Source organism: Rhinopithecus roxellana, chromosome 14 (assembly GCF_007565055.1).
Source record: "Rhinopithecus roxellana isolate Shanxi Qingling chromosome 14, ASM756505v1, whole genome shotgun sequence".
NCBI lineage: Eukaryota > Metazoa > Chordata > Mammalia > Primates > Cercopithecidae > Rhinopithecus > Rhinopithecus roxellana.
In genome coordinates this window covers 15,221,560-15,236,207 of record NC_044562.1, presented here as the reverse complement: position 1 = coordinate 15,236,207, position 14,648 = coordinate 15,221,560, and the positions used below count along the sequence as shown (strand labels likewise).

Genomic DNA, 14,648 nt, shown 5'->3' with positions numbered 1-14,648 from the left:
TTCAAATAGAGCAGTATTTGGCGTGAACCACATTGGGAAGTTTGCAAGATGAGAAAAGAAGTGAAGGGCTTTAACTCCTAAATCTCGGATAGCAGTCTCCAGACTTTTGGGTATAAAAAGACATTAAAGACTATCAAGTTCATTCCATATCTTGAGGCAATATTTGCCCAAAACCAAGAGTCGTGTTGAGTTTTGTTAGTTTCATATGCAGTTTATCCCCCAGCTACTGAGAGCAGATGCTGTTAAAGCTCAAAAGGTTCAAATTATTAAACAAATAATCACAAGGCATGTGCTCTCAGCTGAATGCATCAGTAGACATTATGAACTTTGGGTGGGCAAGATACAGATAGAAAACCAGTCATGATTATGGTTGGGAACTAAACAAAATATAAGAAGAAAGTGCCAGAGACACCTAAATAAGCAAAGAAGAGTGTGAGCAGTCAAGAAGATCTCGTAGAGTAGGTAGGATTTGAACCAGACTTGGACAGATGGGCTGGATTTGGGCAAAAGAAACTGGGAAGGGAGCTCCAGATACGCGAAATAGCAGCAAGTGCCTGGAGGCCGGAAGGCAGCTGGCTGCTTTGCGGCAGGCAGTGGTGCACTTCTGGAATCCCATCACACTCCTATTTTCCTTACTTCTCAATCCTGTCAAAATGCAGCTGGGATATAACTTTATGGCCCTCGGTGCCATTACCTTCCCTTTGTAAGATGTCTGCTTTCAGGTTTCTTATCGAGTTCTCTTGCTCTTGAGCTTCTTTAAGGCAGAAACTATGTATATATGTCCTGGAACACAGTAGACGCTCAGTAAATGCACACAGATGGAATGATGAATTATTCATCATGTAGTAGGAGGTAAAGATAGACAGGGAGGAACAGGTGAGGCCAGAAGACTGCAAAAGTCAAGCAGGAGGACTTGGATTCTTGGGTTTAACGCCCCAGGCTCCATCATGTGCTGGAGGTCACGTGAAATGCACGTACAGAATCTGATGGTCAGAATAGCTACAGTCACAATAACATATGCATTTGGGGAAGTGGGAGAGACATCGGAGGCAAACCCTGTCTAAAGGAAAAATTCTTGGCTACTTTGTTTTCCTATTTCAAAACCAGGAGAGGTATATCTACATTTAGGATAATTCTATTGAGAAAAATTGAGTTGGGAATCCACTACGATGTGGAGAATGCAGTGGTTGCAAGTGGATATTTTAATGCAGACAAGAGTTCACCCTTGAGACCTCTTCTTCTGGATCCTCATATAAGTGTGCAAAATGTAGATCAGAAGTAAATCCATCATGGAATCCTGGGCTCTTGGAGGTGTGAGGATTTGCCCAGCTATTTGATAGCTGGCTTTCCTCTACTTCTCAGATGCCTCTGAGGTTGAAGAATTATTTAATATCACAGAAAACAATAGTGATTTGTATTACTCTCCTTACTATTTGTTCGAGTTTCTCCCAACCACATGTTCTCATTTCTACCCGCAATGCGTGGGTCTTCTCACATAAACTCCAGAGTGTCAGCTCAACATGAGTAAGCATGATAATTGGAATGACCTTTAAAATGCATACTCCTTTTGTCACTTTCAGATTCTTGGGATTTACCAAATTGCTAGCTGAAATATCAGTCCCACCTTTACACTGGTGTTTATTTTGAGTAGGCTGACTTTTTCTCATATTTTTCTAAGTGTAGCGGTGTAGCCTATGTACTATTAGAATTGAATTACTAGAAGCCTAACCCTTTAACCATGGGAGCCAGGGAAGGGATGGGGGATGGTGGGAGGAGAGTAAGAGAGTGGTATGAATGGCAGACAGGAATTCCCAGCACACACATGTTTTGGGAAAATGTGGGGAGTTTGTTTTCAGCTAGAACACCAGTGAAAAAATTTCTTTTCACCGAAAGAAAAAATAATTTTACACCTCTTATCCTCTAAGTCTCCACAGCAAACAAGGATTTCAGCGGAGGATACACAGAACACTGAGATCGGAGTCATCAGCCAGAGGTTCCTAGAAAGCCGTGGAGAGGACAAAGCTCTGAGAAAAGTCACTGAGAAAAGTTTGCAGCGACCTCTGTACAGATGCTTTTGTGGAGCCTGAAGATAACAATGTCCACATCCCCTTTCCTGCCAGGCTGCCCCCTCTGCAGTATAAAGGAGCCTTCCTCTCAGGTTTTCTCCTGGTACTCTAGTTACGTGCATGAGGACACTCATGGCATTTTGGAGCATATATGCTTATTTCCATGATTATTTGGTTCAAATGTGTGTCTTTCCATGGAGCTTTCTGAAGTTAGAGATTATCTACTGTGGTTGGCACTCAAGTATATCCTCAGTTTCTACCCAGCACTTGGCACAGCAGAAAGGTTCCCAACACAAGAGATGAAAGAGAGAATGAATGAACGAATGAATGAATGAATGATTCATAATAGTAAAAAAAAAAAAAAAAAAAAAAAAAAAGCAGGTTCCTGATCCAAGGAAGATCAGAGCAGGGGAAATCAATGACATGCCTCTATGATCAAAAACTCTCTGTCTTGCTCACTTTTGGATCTCCAGACAAAGAAATGTGCCTGGCACAGAGTAAGCATGCAAAGAAGATTTCATAAATGAATAACTAGGTCACAGAGGAAGATGAGCAGAGCACAGGCAGTCTCTCAGCTAGTAGGACCTAGAATTATGCATCAGGATTCACGGGCTAGTATCATATTGTGTGTGAACACCTACACAACTGTGTGCATACACAAATGCTAATGTTGATACAAGTGATTCTCATTTCAGAGTGTAGGGTTTTACACTTCTCAATACGATGATTTAATCAAACCTATAAACCTAGAGTTACTTAGGAACCACATCTCAGAAGATTTCCACATCCAAAGCAGGGATAGTCCCCTACCTAATTATTACAGTCACCATTATATTTTTCAGCATGGGTAAAAGCAGGTAGCAAGGTGATTCTAACATTTTGTCGTAATAAAGTTAACGGTGTTCCGGATGTACTAGACATCACACGAGTTCAGAGACTGTAAAATTTGGCAAGACGTAAAATCCAACTTAATCTACATTCTCTCAAATAACTCTCTGTTTTAGCTTTGTGTGTTCCCTTTGCAATTCTCAGGTGTTCAGATATCTACTGCTAGGTCTACAGTTCTCCCAGCACTAGGAGAGAAGAGCTCTGCAGTGGGCCTAGTAAATCATGTCCAAGAGATATTTTTAAGATGAAGCTAAACCTAGAGGGAAGATTTCACATCTGTAACTTGAATCAAGTGAAAACATTAATCATTTGTCTAAAAAATAAAATAGGTTATGTATGTAGGTAAATTATTCAGAGAAATGTCATCGTTTTCTGCCTGTGTATGGGCTTTCTAAAATCTGGCCTGATATACACAGGACCCCATCCATTTCCGTCTCTCTTGCTTTTAACTTTAAGAACTTTTCTTTCCGACCTCAGTCAATCCTGCCAAAATTCCAAGAGGCAGGCAGGAATGATATCGCCTTGCTTTTGTTTAACACCTTGCAGTTATAACATGTTATCTACATTTGACAACTAGGGGAGCTAAGATACAATGAAGTTACATGTGCCTTGTGTCCAAGATTGGGCTAAAATGGAAACAGTACAGCCTTTCCCACCTTAAAATCCTGAGTCTGATTCCATTTTGAGGCAAGTTAGTAAATGTATGTGAATATCGGTTTTCTCAGGTGACAACCAGGGAGACTGAGGCTCCCTTTGGGCATTGTAAGCGTTAAAGTGGATGGCATCTATGATGCTACCGATGCCTGTGATACAGATGCAGGAGTATCAGTTCAGCCTTCAGAAGTCCATGTCACAATTAAACCCACAAGGCCTAATTGGAATTCTACGAACTTCCTCTGAAATATCTTAATTCAAAATGTAGGTAGCATAGCGCTAACTTTAAATTTATGTTTCACTGCAGACACAGGTGAGAACCTTTTACTGCAGGTCAGACCTGCCTTTTTCCCAACTGAAAACATATTACACTCCTTTTCTCTTCCAACTGTGTCTATAAATGGCGCTCGTAATGGGTCATCGATGAATACTTTTGGACCAGGGAAAAACAGCATTCAAGGGCTTCAGGTGCTTCACCTCAAGGGCCCCATGAGTGGACATCAATGCAAATGAGGAAAAAATTAATGTGACATTGGCTGTGTACAAGGCAGTGCTCTTCAGAGAACACGAGAAACCGGTGGAAGGCTCTTATTGGGATGTTGGATGAAGGCTTACTGAGATATCGATCATGTAAAGGAATCAATACCAAGGAATCTCCTTCTTCTTTTCATTAATTTAGGAATGTTCTCTGCTTCACATAAGTGGCTTGAGATAAAAAGTCTCTACTACTCTGTCATCTAAAACATCTAATTCTTTCTTTCTTTTCTCTCTCTCTTTCTTCCTTCCTTCCTTCTTTCCTTCCTTCCTTTCTCTCTCTCTCTCTCTCTCTCTCATAGTCTTACACACTGTGTCACTCAGGCTAGAGTGCAGTGGCACGATCTTTGCTCACTGCAACCTCTACATCCTGTGTTCAAGCGATTCTCGTGCCTCAGCCTCCCCACCAGCTGGGATTACAGGCATGCGCCACCATGCCTGGATAATTTTTGCATTTTAGTAGAGATGGAGTTTGGCCGTGTTGGACAGGCTGGTCTCGAACTCCCGGTCTCCACCAGACTGGGCCTTCCAAAGTGCTGGGATTACAGGCATGAGCCACTGTGCCTGACCTAAAACATCTGAATTTCTAAGCCAGTATATCTCAGGATAGGTATGATCCAGAGCCCCAGGGACTTTGTAGACATTTTCTTCCTGATACATTGACGTGTATGTAGTACCTCAATTGCATAACTATAGCACTTGGAATGAACTCCTCATCTTTGGAAGTGCTTGTGATAATTCACCCAGCTCATTGTTCTGGCTTAATTTTCAGCTTTAATATGTCAGATTACCAGTCAGTGGGGAAGGATTCTCACCACCATCTGATGGGCCAGAATGAAGTGCCACCCTGGCTTGCTCAGCTCTCTGTGTTTTCCATGAATAAAGGCTCTTTTGTGCCCTTCCATATGCACAGGTGGAGAAGGACCAGTTCATCAAGATAATGATCCACTTTTCTTGTAGAAACAAGTGATGATAGAGATGAGGTTTGTCACAGGACACAGATGCACTCATTCAAGGTCACTTCTTCTAATCAAATCCAGGTTTCCCATTCTCCAAAACCCTCTTCTTTTCTGAGATTCGAACAGGTATGAGATAGACGGGGGAAGGAAGCCCTTATTAAAGAAGTAGAGAAATGAATCAGTGCTTTTTCTGGGCAGTTCCAGATGGAACACCTTTACAAAATCAGCTTGAAGCCTATCTCCTCAAGTCAGTCATTCCCAGTAAGTTCCCAGCTTCTCCTATTCCCCAATCAGCTCAAATAACTAGATCAAGACCAGTGTCTCACGGGACCCTGAGCTCATTCTGTGTCTATCTCAGTGTGTTCTTTAGGAGATGGTGACAGTGAGCTGCGAGGCTAGGGATGATAACCCGTGAGGCACCGAGATGCTCCATAGCCCTTCTCTCCCTGCTTTAATTCAACCACCTTTGTGATTTTAATGCAAGACAAAAATATTTTCCACTTCACAATCCTGCTGAAGAATGCGGGGCACTTTCCCACAGCAGGGTTAGAAGTAGCACAGTGCCAGGACAGGCCTAATCTCTCCGAATAGACTCCATGAATTGCAGCCAGGCTCTACCACATATAGGCTGTGTGACCTCGGGCAAGTTACTTAGTGCCTCTGTGCCTCCAATTTATTGTGTGTAAAATGCAGTTAATAATATTAATCTCACCACATTGTGGTGAGGATTAAAGTCTCTCTCTCTCTCTCTCTTGCTCTGTCTCTGTCTGTCTCACACACACACACACACATTGTCACACTGTCCTGGCCCACAGTAAGCATGATTTAAAGATTCACTATTAATGTGGCTGGTCTCTCAAGTTTTAAACCATTTTGTGTGCTGGCAAGTATACGCCGGTTCTGATTTCAGTTCTCTTGCATCCACTGCTGCCAAGACAGCCCCTCCAATATGGACAAACAGACATTCAGCACCGCACCCCTTCCTAACCCCAGCTTTACACTCTCCACGTGAGAGCCCCTGGAGCACCCCTCCTTGACCTCCCCAAATCCAGCCTGCTCTTCGAGTTCCTCAGGAAGCGCTGCTTCCTCTGTAGCCCCTCCCTGGCCTGCTCTGGCCACCCAAGCCCACGTCTCCTCTTTCTCTGGCCTTTTGGTAACAGGCTTTCCATATTTATATATACTCAGGAATCAGCAAAACCTGAATTAGAATCCTGGTTTTTCCAGTACTAAGACATGACAGCAGTCACTGACCCTCCTTAAGAATTGGTTGTCTCATCTAGAAAGCGGCGATAACTGAACAACCCAGTGTTTCTCAAATTTGAGTGTGCATCCGAGTCACCTGGAGGATGATTAAAACACAGATGCCCGGGCCCCTACCCTACATTTCTGATCTAGTAGAACTGGGTTGCTGTCTGAGACTTGCATTTCTAACAAGTTGCCAGGTGACACTGATGCTGCAGTCCTGGGGGCCATACTTGAGAACCCACTTGGTAGGCCTTGCAGACTATGGAGAGAATTCAATGAAATAACATTTAGGAATGTTTGCTCAGTAAGTGTGACATAAAATATAACTTTTTTTTCCCCTCTGTGAAATAGACCACAAATGATAAATAGTAAAGCAGAAGTGATCTTGTTTGGATTTTGGCCTCATCCCATGAGTTAAGGGAGAACAGCATATTGTACCATTTCTCACTTCAGAGTTAGAAGCTCAGATTGTGTGGGTACTGCCCTTACAATGGCTTTTCTGGTGCCCAATGTAAAAGCTTTCAATTTTAGAGAAGGACTAAAACATATGTATTACCGCGCAATGTAATCTTTTTATATTACCCACTGTTTTTAACATGCTCCCACACACAGGGTGGGTTTTTAGCAGGAGTCTGTTTATGGGAGGTGATCCAACGTAATGCTTGCCAACTCTCCGTGTTTACTGTACTCCAAACCCTCAACCAACAAGGTAAGAATTTTGACCAGAGAGTTCAGCAGATGCATTCTTTTTCTTTTTTCTTTTCTTTTCTTTTTTTTTTTTGAGACCGAGTTTCGCTCTGTCTGCACTCTGGAGTGTAGTGGCGCAATCTTGGCTCACTGCAACCTCTGCCTCCTGGGTTCAAGCGATTCTCATGCCTCAGCCTCCAGAGTAGCTGGGATTACAGGCATGCACCACTACAACCAGCTAATTTTTTTTTTTTTTTTTGTATTTCAGTACAGACGGGGTTTAACCATGTTGGCCAGGATGGTCTCGATCTCCTGACCTCGTGATCCACCCGCTTTGGCCTCCCAAAGTGCTGGGATTACAGGCGTGAGCCACCATGCCCAGCTTTCTTAAACAAATGTGTGTGGGAGAAAATACAGTGATGATGGAGAGAGAAGCTACATTTCATAACTTATTTGCCACAGGAAATGTAATGCAGTGCTCCACATGTGATCTCCTCTTTGGAAAAAGTAAATGGTTTAATTTTAGAAAGGATTACAGCAAAAAGTCTCCACAGGATGCAAAAGCAAAGACCACAGGAAAAGCACCCTGCTTCCATATCTGGCTTTGCCACCCTCTGTGTGGTCTCCATTGCCTCCTGTGCACAACCAGAACTGGGGGAGCTCCTCGGATCTTCCACAGTAGCATCACTGTATGAGGAAATGATGAAGGAATGGGCCATGTGACTGTCCAAGTCCTTGGTGGGCACCAGAAGGCCATAGGAAATCAGTGTCTGTCTAATCGTTTTTTTATATGTATAGATTATGAGGTTTCATTGTAATATTGCTGCATGCATAGATTGCTTAGTGGTCAAATTAGGTCTTTCAGGGTATCCACCACCAGAACAATGTACATTGAACCTGTCAAAAGTTTTTGAACCAGAGCGAGTCTGTCTTGAATAGGGGCTGGGTAAAATAAGGCTGAGACATATTGAACTGCATTCCCAGGAGATTAGGCATTCTTTTTTTTTTTTTTTTTTTTTTGAGACAGAGTCTTGCTCTGTCGCCCAGGCTGGAGTGCAGTGGCCGGATCTCAGCTCACTGCAACCTCTGCCTCCCGGGTTCACGCCATTCTCCTGCCTCAGCCTCCCGAGTAGCTGGGACCACAGGCGCCTGCCACCTCACCCGGCTAATTTTTTTTTTGTAGTTTTAGTAGAGACGGGGTTTCACCGTGTTCGCCAGGATGGTCTCGATCTCCTGACCTCGTGATCCACCCGTCTCGGCCTCCCAAAGTGCTGGGATTACAGGTTTGAGCCATCGCGCCCGGCAAGATTAGGCATTCTTAGTCACAGGATGAGACAGGAGGTCGACAGGACTGGTGTCACAAGATACAAGTCATAAAGACCCTGCTGATAAAAAAGGATCCAGTAAAGAAGCTGACCGAAACCCACCAAGTCAAGATGAAAGTGATCTCTACTCATCCTCATTGCTCATCACATGCTAGTTACAATGCACTAGCATGCTGAAAGACACTCCTGCCAGCGCCATGGCAGTTTACAAATGCCATGGCAATGCCTGGGAGTTACCTTATAGAGTCTGAAAAGGCCAGGAACCCTCAGTTCTTGGAATTGTCTGTCCCTTTCCTGGAAAACTCATGAATAAACTACCTCTTGTTTAGCATATAATCAAGAAATGACTATGAGCATACTCAGTCAAGCAGCCCATGCCACTGGTCTGCCTGTGGAGTAGCCATTCTTTTATTCCTTTACTTTCTTAACAAACTTGCTTCCACTTTACTCCACGGAGTCACTCCAAATCTTTTATGGTGCGAGATTCAAGAACTCTCTCTGAAGGTTTGGATCGAGACCACTTTTCAATCACAAACCCATTAAGTAATTTCTCATTATCCACCTCACTCCAACTTCCTCACTTTTCCATTGCCTGTCATTCTACACTCTCTGAGCCCATGTGTCCACGTTCTTTAGCTCCCACTTACAAGTAAAAACATGCAATATTTGTCTTCTTGTGTTTAACTTGTTTCACTTAAGTACCATCCATGTTGCTGCAAAAGAGTATCCATCAATCTTTATAAAGTTGTGTAGACAATATTGGGGAGAGGTGGAGTCACTGCTATTATATAGGCACCGCCACCACCCACAGGCTGTGAAGTGTGTTAGAAGGAAAGATCAAGCTGCGACGTTCACGGGTACCTCACAACAAACAGTTACGCTTGTCAGCAGCTGTAGCTGCTCTAGAACCACACTTTCCTCCAGCCAAAATACCCCTCACTGAGGCATACCGGAGGATCTGATCATTTTCCTTGTTATTTATGAAGGCTTTGTTTGTAGTGGGAAGCAGGGGAGGAGCTGAGAGAGGCAAATCAGGAGAGCTCAGAGATAGAAGAAACTCGGTGGACACCTGCAGCATCCCTTGGGTTGATTTCAACACCTCTTTGGAGAAAGGGACTTTGGGACATGGAGGGAGCTGCAAAAACTTTTCAGAGCGACTCTGGCCAGGATAGTAGCTGCTTGAGGCCCTAGGTGGGGCAGGAACCCACCCTCTCCTCCACACCCACACCAGCTTTGCAGATTCCACACAATTCTACGTCCTCCAGGAGCAGAAGTTTTACAGCATGGATCTCAAAGTATGACCACCAGGCCAGCCCAATACAGCAGCATCACCCAGGAATTTCCTAGAAATGCAAATTTCCAGGCTCCACCCCCAGTAATCTGTGTTTTAACAAGCATTTCTGGTGATTCTGATGTTAAAATGTTCCAATTTGCCTACAAGATTTAAAGAGGCCCTCACTCTCAGGTTTCTGCAAATGCAGGATCCACACATGCATGAACCTAGAAGTAGGGATCTCCTTAAATTGTATTCTCTAGGCTCACTCTAGTCCTCATCTGGAGACTAATGCTTTAGGAAAATCTGAAGACCACAACCTTGGCACCCAAATTGATGAGTGCTTTCCTAATGGGCCATGGCTGGTGGCCCTGAGGGGCGGGTCCTCTGAACAAGTGGGACCAAAGCCCAAGGGGAGTCACGAAGCAGACTGATTTGGGAGGGGGGATGCATGTGAAATATTCACATGGGAATCTCCTCAGAAACTACTGAGGATCACCTGCAGCAGTGGGATTTGGGGTAAGACTGGTGGGGCACTTAAGCCTCTTCTCTCCCCGTGGAAACCAGAGAAGTGGCAAACCTTTGGCCAGAGGAATGAACGCAGTGAACGTCTAATTGAGCAGCCACCACATTCCAGTCATGCAATTGAACACCTGACTTATCGCACACTCTCATTTCTCTCTCCCTCTCTCATTCAACTCTTAGCACAAAGGTAGGTTTTCTGATCCTGGCTCTGCAAAAGAGAAAACATGGACAAAAGTTTAAACAATGTGTATCACATCTCAGGTTGTGGGCGGGGTGGATTTAAAGGTGTCCTGCTGCCTGTCAAAGCTGCTGCCACCTGCACTGGGATTCTGAACTTTTTCCAGATATGTCCTCTGCTTCTCCCCATCTCACACACCTTCCTCATCAGCATCCCTGTTTATCCCCTCCTGGTTTGGCTTCACACCTTGGAGCCTGTCTCCTGTGGATACTCTTGAACAGCATTTGCTAATCTGCCTCTCCTGTCCTGCATCTTGAACCTCACAGGACTGGACACGGCTCCTGGAATTAACTGGGAATCATATACATGGACATGGGGCGGAGACTCTTTTAACCTGGCTCACCTTACTCCACTCAGGCCCTGCTAGACATTGCATACCACTCTGAACGTCCCCTCATGGAAGGAATTGCATTAGGCACATAAATGTTACAAAGAATCTGACATATTGCATATTCTTGAAAATGTGATCTGGTTGAGCATGAGAAAAGAAAACAACTTTTATGTGAGGAATACAAGTCCTTTTACTGATCAGGCCCATGAAATGTTAAAAGGACACCCCAGTCATACTCGACGCCCCCACTTTGCGCTGTGTACTTATCTCTTGGAACTGCTTGTTGTTAACCTAATCATGCTGCACTGGATACACTATAACCCACACCCTACAGCTTAACAATATACAGCCAATCGCTAATCAAATCTGTCACCTGTAAACCATTGAGAATTCCTGGCAGAACTTTATGTCAGTTCACTCCTTGTCCTCATATTTGCCTTTAGAAACCCAGTTGCAACAGCTGCTAATCCAAGTGTCTATTCAGGGCAACTTGAATCCGTGCTCCTGGATTGCCTCAAGCAAGCTTGGCCCAAATGAACTCTCTACTTATATTAATTTTGTGTCAGCTTTTTCCTTTTAGGTCGACAATCGGAAAAGGGGGTTACACATTTAGAGACACGGACACAGAGTGACTGCCATATCCAGATCAGTGCCTCTTTGCTAGATAGTACCAGGGAGAGAATACTCACAGTGCCTGACTCTTGATCAGAACTTCGGCCCTGTGGGACCTTGAGAACACTGACATACATCTCCAGGTCTTAGCTTTTCCCTTTTAGAAAGTGGGGATATTAGTGCCTCTGGACGCCCAGGGCTTCTAGAGCCTTTACAGCAACATATCCTGCTCAGGGAGAGATGTAAGTCAGTCTCACTCTCTCGCTCAATGCCTACCTATAAGACAGAACTACAGAGGGTGAATCAACAGCTGTTCACTGAATGAAGCCTTATTGAAAGTGACTTTTCTCTGTGACAGATTAGACCAGGGGTCCTCAAGCCCTGGGCCACAAACCAGAACCAGTACTGGTCCGTGGCTTCTTAGGAACTGGAACAAACAGTAGAAGGTGAACAGCGGGGGAGCAAGTGACGCTTCGTCTGTTCTTACAGACAATCCTCGTCACTCACATTACTGCCTAAGCTCTGCCTCTTATCAGATCAACTTCAGGATTAGATTCTCACAGAAGTACAAACCCTATTTTAAACTGTGCATGTGAAGGATCTAGGCTGCACACTCCTTATGAGAATCTAATGCCTGATGATCTGTCATTGTCTTTAATCACCCCCAGATGAGACCATCTAGTTGCAGAAAAACAAGCTCAGGGCTCCCACTGACTTTGCATTATGGTGAGTTGCATAATTATTATACTTCACAATGTAATAATAACAGAAATCAAGTGCACAATAAATGTACGTGCTTGAATCACCGTAAATCCATCCCTCCCCAAGCCCCCAGTCCCTGAACGCCAAAAAGGTTGGGGACCGCTGGCTTAGACTATTGTGTTTTGCCTACTTCAAGTCAAAGAGGCTGGAAAGATGGTTATTATGAAGGACAGGGGCTTAGGGTGCAGAGATTATGAGGCTGGTGGTTTGGTCTGCAGAAGATGGGCCGCAGCTGCAGACTGTGTCCTAGAAGTTTAGAAGGACCGTGAACAGGGCGCAGTGTGTGTCAGGATTGCCTTGTTCTAATTGCTACTGCTTCCTTCCCCTATCCTGCCCATGCACTGCCAGGCACCGGAGCTGCCCAACACCAACATCTTCCTGCTTCCAGAGCTGTGCGCTAGGCCAGTTCTTCCAACTCCTTTCCTCCCAGAAGCCAGAAGATTTGGTAATTTGCCCATCCCTGAGATGCACATCGGTTAAAGTTTCTTAATCCCTGAGAAGAGACCCTTTCAGCTGTTGCTCAGGATGAAATGTCAAGGGTGGTTTGTAAATAGTGCAAACTGGGCAGCAGATGTCAGGGTCTTAGGTACCACCTCAAAAGGAAGTTGCTTAAAGGAACTCCACCGGAGGGAGCTCTTGAGATTTTGGAACATTGGTGCCTCAGGTAGGAATGCTACTATATTAATTAATTAATTATTTATTTATTTTTGAGACAGAGTCTCACTCTGTCGCCCAGGCTGGAGTGTAGTGGCACCGTCTCGGCTCATTGCAACCTCCATCTTCTGGGTTCAAGCGATTCTCCTGTCTCAGCCTCCCAACAAGCTGAGATTAGACACGCGTCACCACACCTGGCTGGTTTTTGTATTTTTAGTAGAGACAGGGTTTTACCATATTGGCCAGGCTGATCTCAAACTTCTGACCTCAGTTAATCCACCTGCCTTGGCCTCCGAAAGTACTGGAATTACAGGCGTGAGCCACCGTGCCCAGCCGGAAGGCTACTTTAGATGTCTTTAGATTTAGATGTCTTTAGATTTTCCCATGTGACCAGCACTAAGACCCTTTAAGTATGTAAGATGCCGGGTTGAGGCCAGCATAAAAGAAAAGCTGGCAGGGTGGGATCCCACTTCACTTTTAGAGAGAAAAAGAAGGGGTGGGATAACCACAAAGAGGCAGATGGAGGCCTGGGTCTCTACAGCCTGTCACAAGGAGTCTCAGAGTAAGAAGAGATTCTCAGGCTGTCCTCTGTGGGCTTTCCAGACAGCTGTCCAGGTACGGAAAACCACTGCCAGCCTATTCCCCTCCTCTCTCCCACCAAACAGCAAGCTCCTTGAAGGCAAAGAGTTTGTACTTAACCTGAAATCCAGTTCACACTGATTAACACATTAAAAGTGAAACAGCAAGTTCAGAAACCACCTGCCCTGCTAACTCCTGCCCCTCTTCAGATAACATTAAATATGAGTTCAAGAAATAGTGACTCAAGCACAGTCCCTTGCCGCAGCTTTCCCTTCTGTTAGACACAGCGCCTGGTAAATCAAGAAAAACTTAACCATTTACCCACGAAACTAAACACAATCCCTTATTATACAATTAACGAAAGCACAATTGTATATAATACAATTATACAAGATTACAATTACACAAAAGTAATGATGCAGTGTATATGGCAATGACTTTCATGCAATCGAAAATAATGAGAGCTTGCTTGATTAAAAATTAAGGTAGCATTAGAGACCCCTATTGATAAATGCTCCCTGTATTGATCAACACTTTGGAAGAGGCTGCACTGGCTGATGAAGTAGGATGCTTCTCCCACACCATTACTAAACACTATTGGTCTGGCAACCATTGCCTGCAATAACTTTTATTCTCCGAGCTCTAAACTAGCATATTTTAATGAAGCACATATTTTATTACCACTTTTTCAGCCGGTCAAATAGAAAAAAAAAAAATAAACCAGGAAGGACAGTAAATCTGCATGATTTGTTGATGATCCCATGCATAGTGATGTTAACGGAGAAATGTGTGGAAAGTTTCACCAAGTTACACAGCTCATTTCAGCGTTAGCAGAGACTATGCACTGCATGGCCGATTTCTGTGCCCCTCAGTAAAGGCACCTGCTACTACTCATTATTCCTCTCCCACACTGGGCAATCACCTGCCTAGTTGTAGGCCAGCTCTCTTCCCATCCACCTTTCTCACTTCTTCTTGAGTACTCTTTCTGCTAGGAAAAGCTAGCCGCCTTCCTCCATGGTGCTCACCAAGAGCATGAAACCAAATCCCACTGGTACAAAAAGTTCATGACTGGTCCTGCCCCCACATCTCTGGACATATTTACACCAGGTGCACCATCCACAGTGACCTACCATCCCCACTGAGCTATATATTATTTAATCTAAGACACCATTAATTGTAAGATATACCATTATTTTATATGCCACTACGAAAAACAGGGATTGCCAACTCAACTATTAGAGATTTCAAATGCCAAAAAAGTATTTTGAGTTGATGAAATACTTGCAATCCATGCTTTCTCCTGCTTCTACGCCAAT

The 14,648-nt window shown here is 44.2% G+C and overlaps 1 protein-coding gene across 2 annotated transcripts in view; it reads right to left on the bottom strand.

Annotated features, from left to right (window-relative positions):
* Positions 1-14,648, bottom strand: part of CNTNAP5 (contactin associated protein like 5) — an 886,717-nt gene that overhangs the window by 376,945 nt on the left and 495,124 nt on the right. The gene's annotated exons all lie outside the window — the stretch shown is intronic.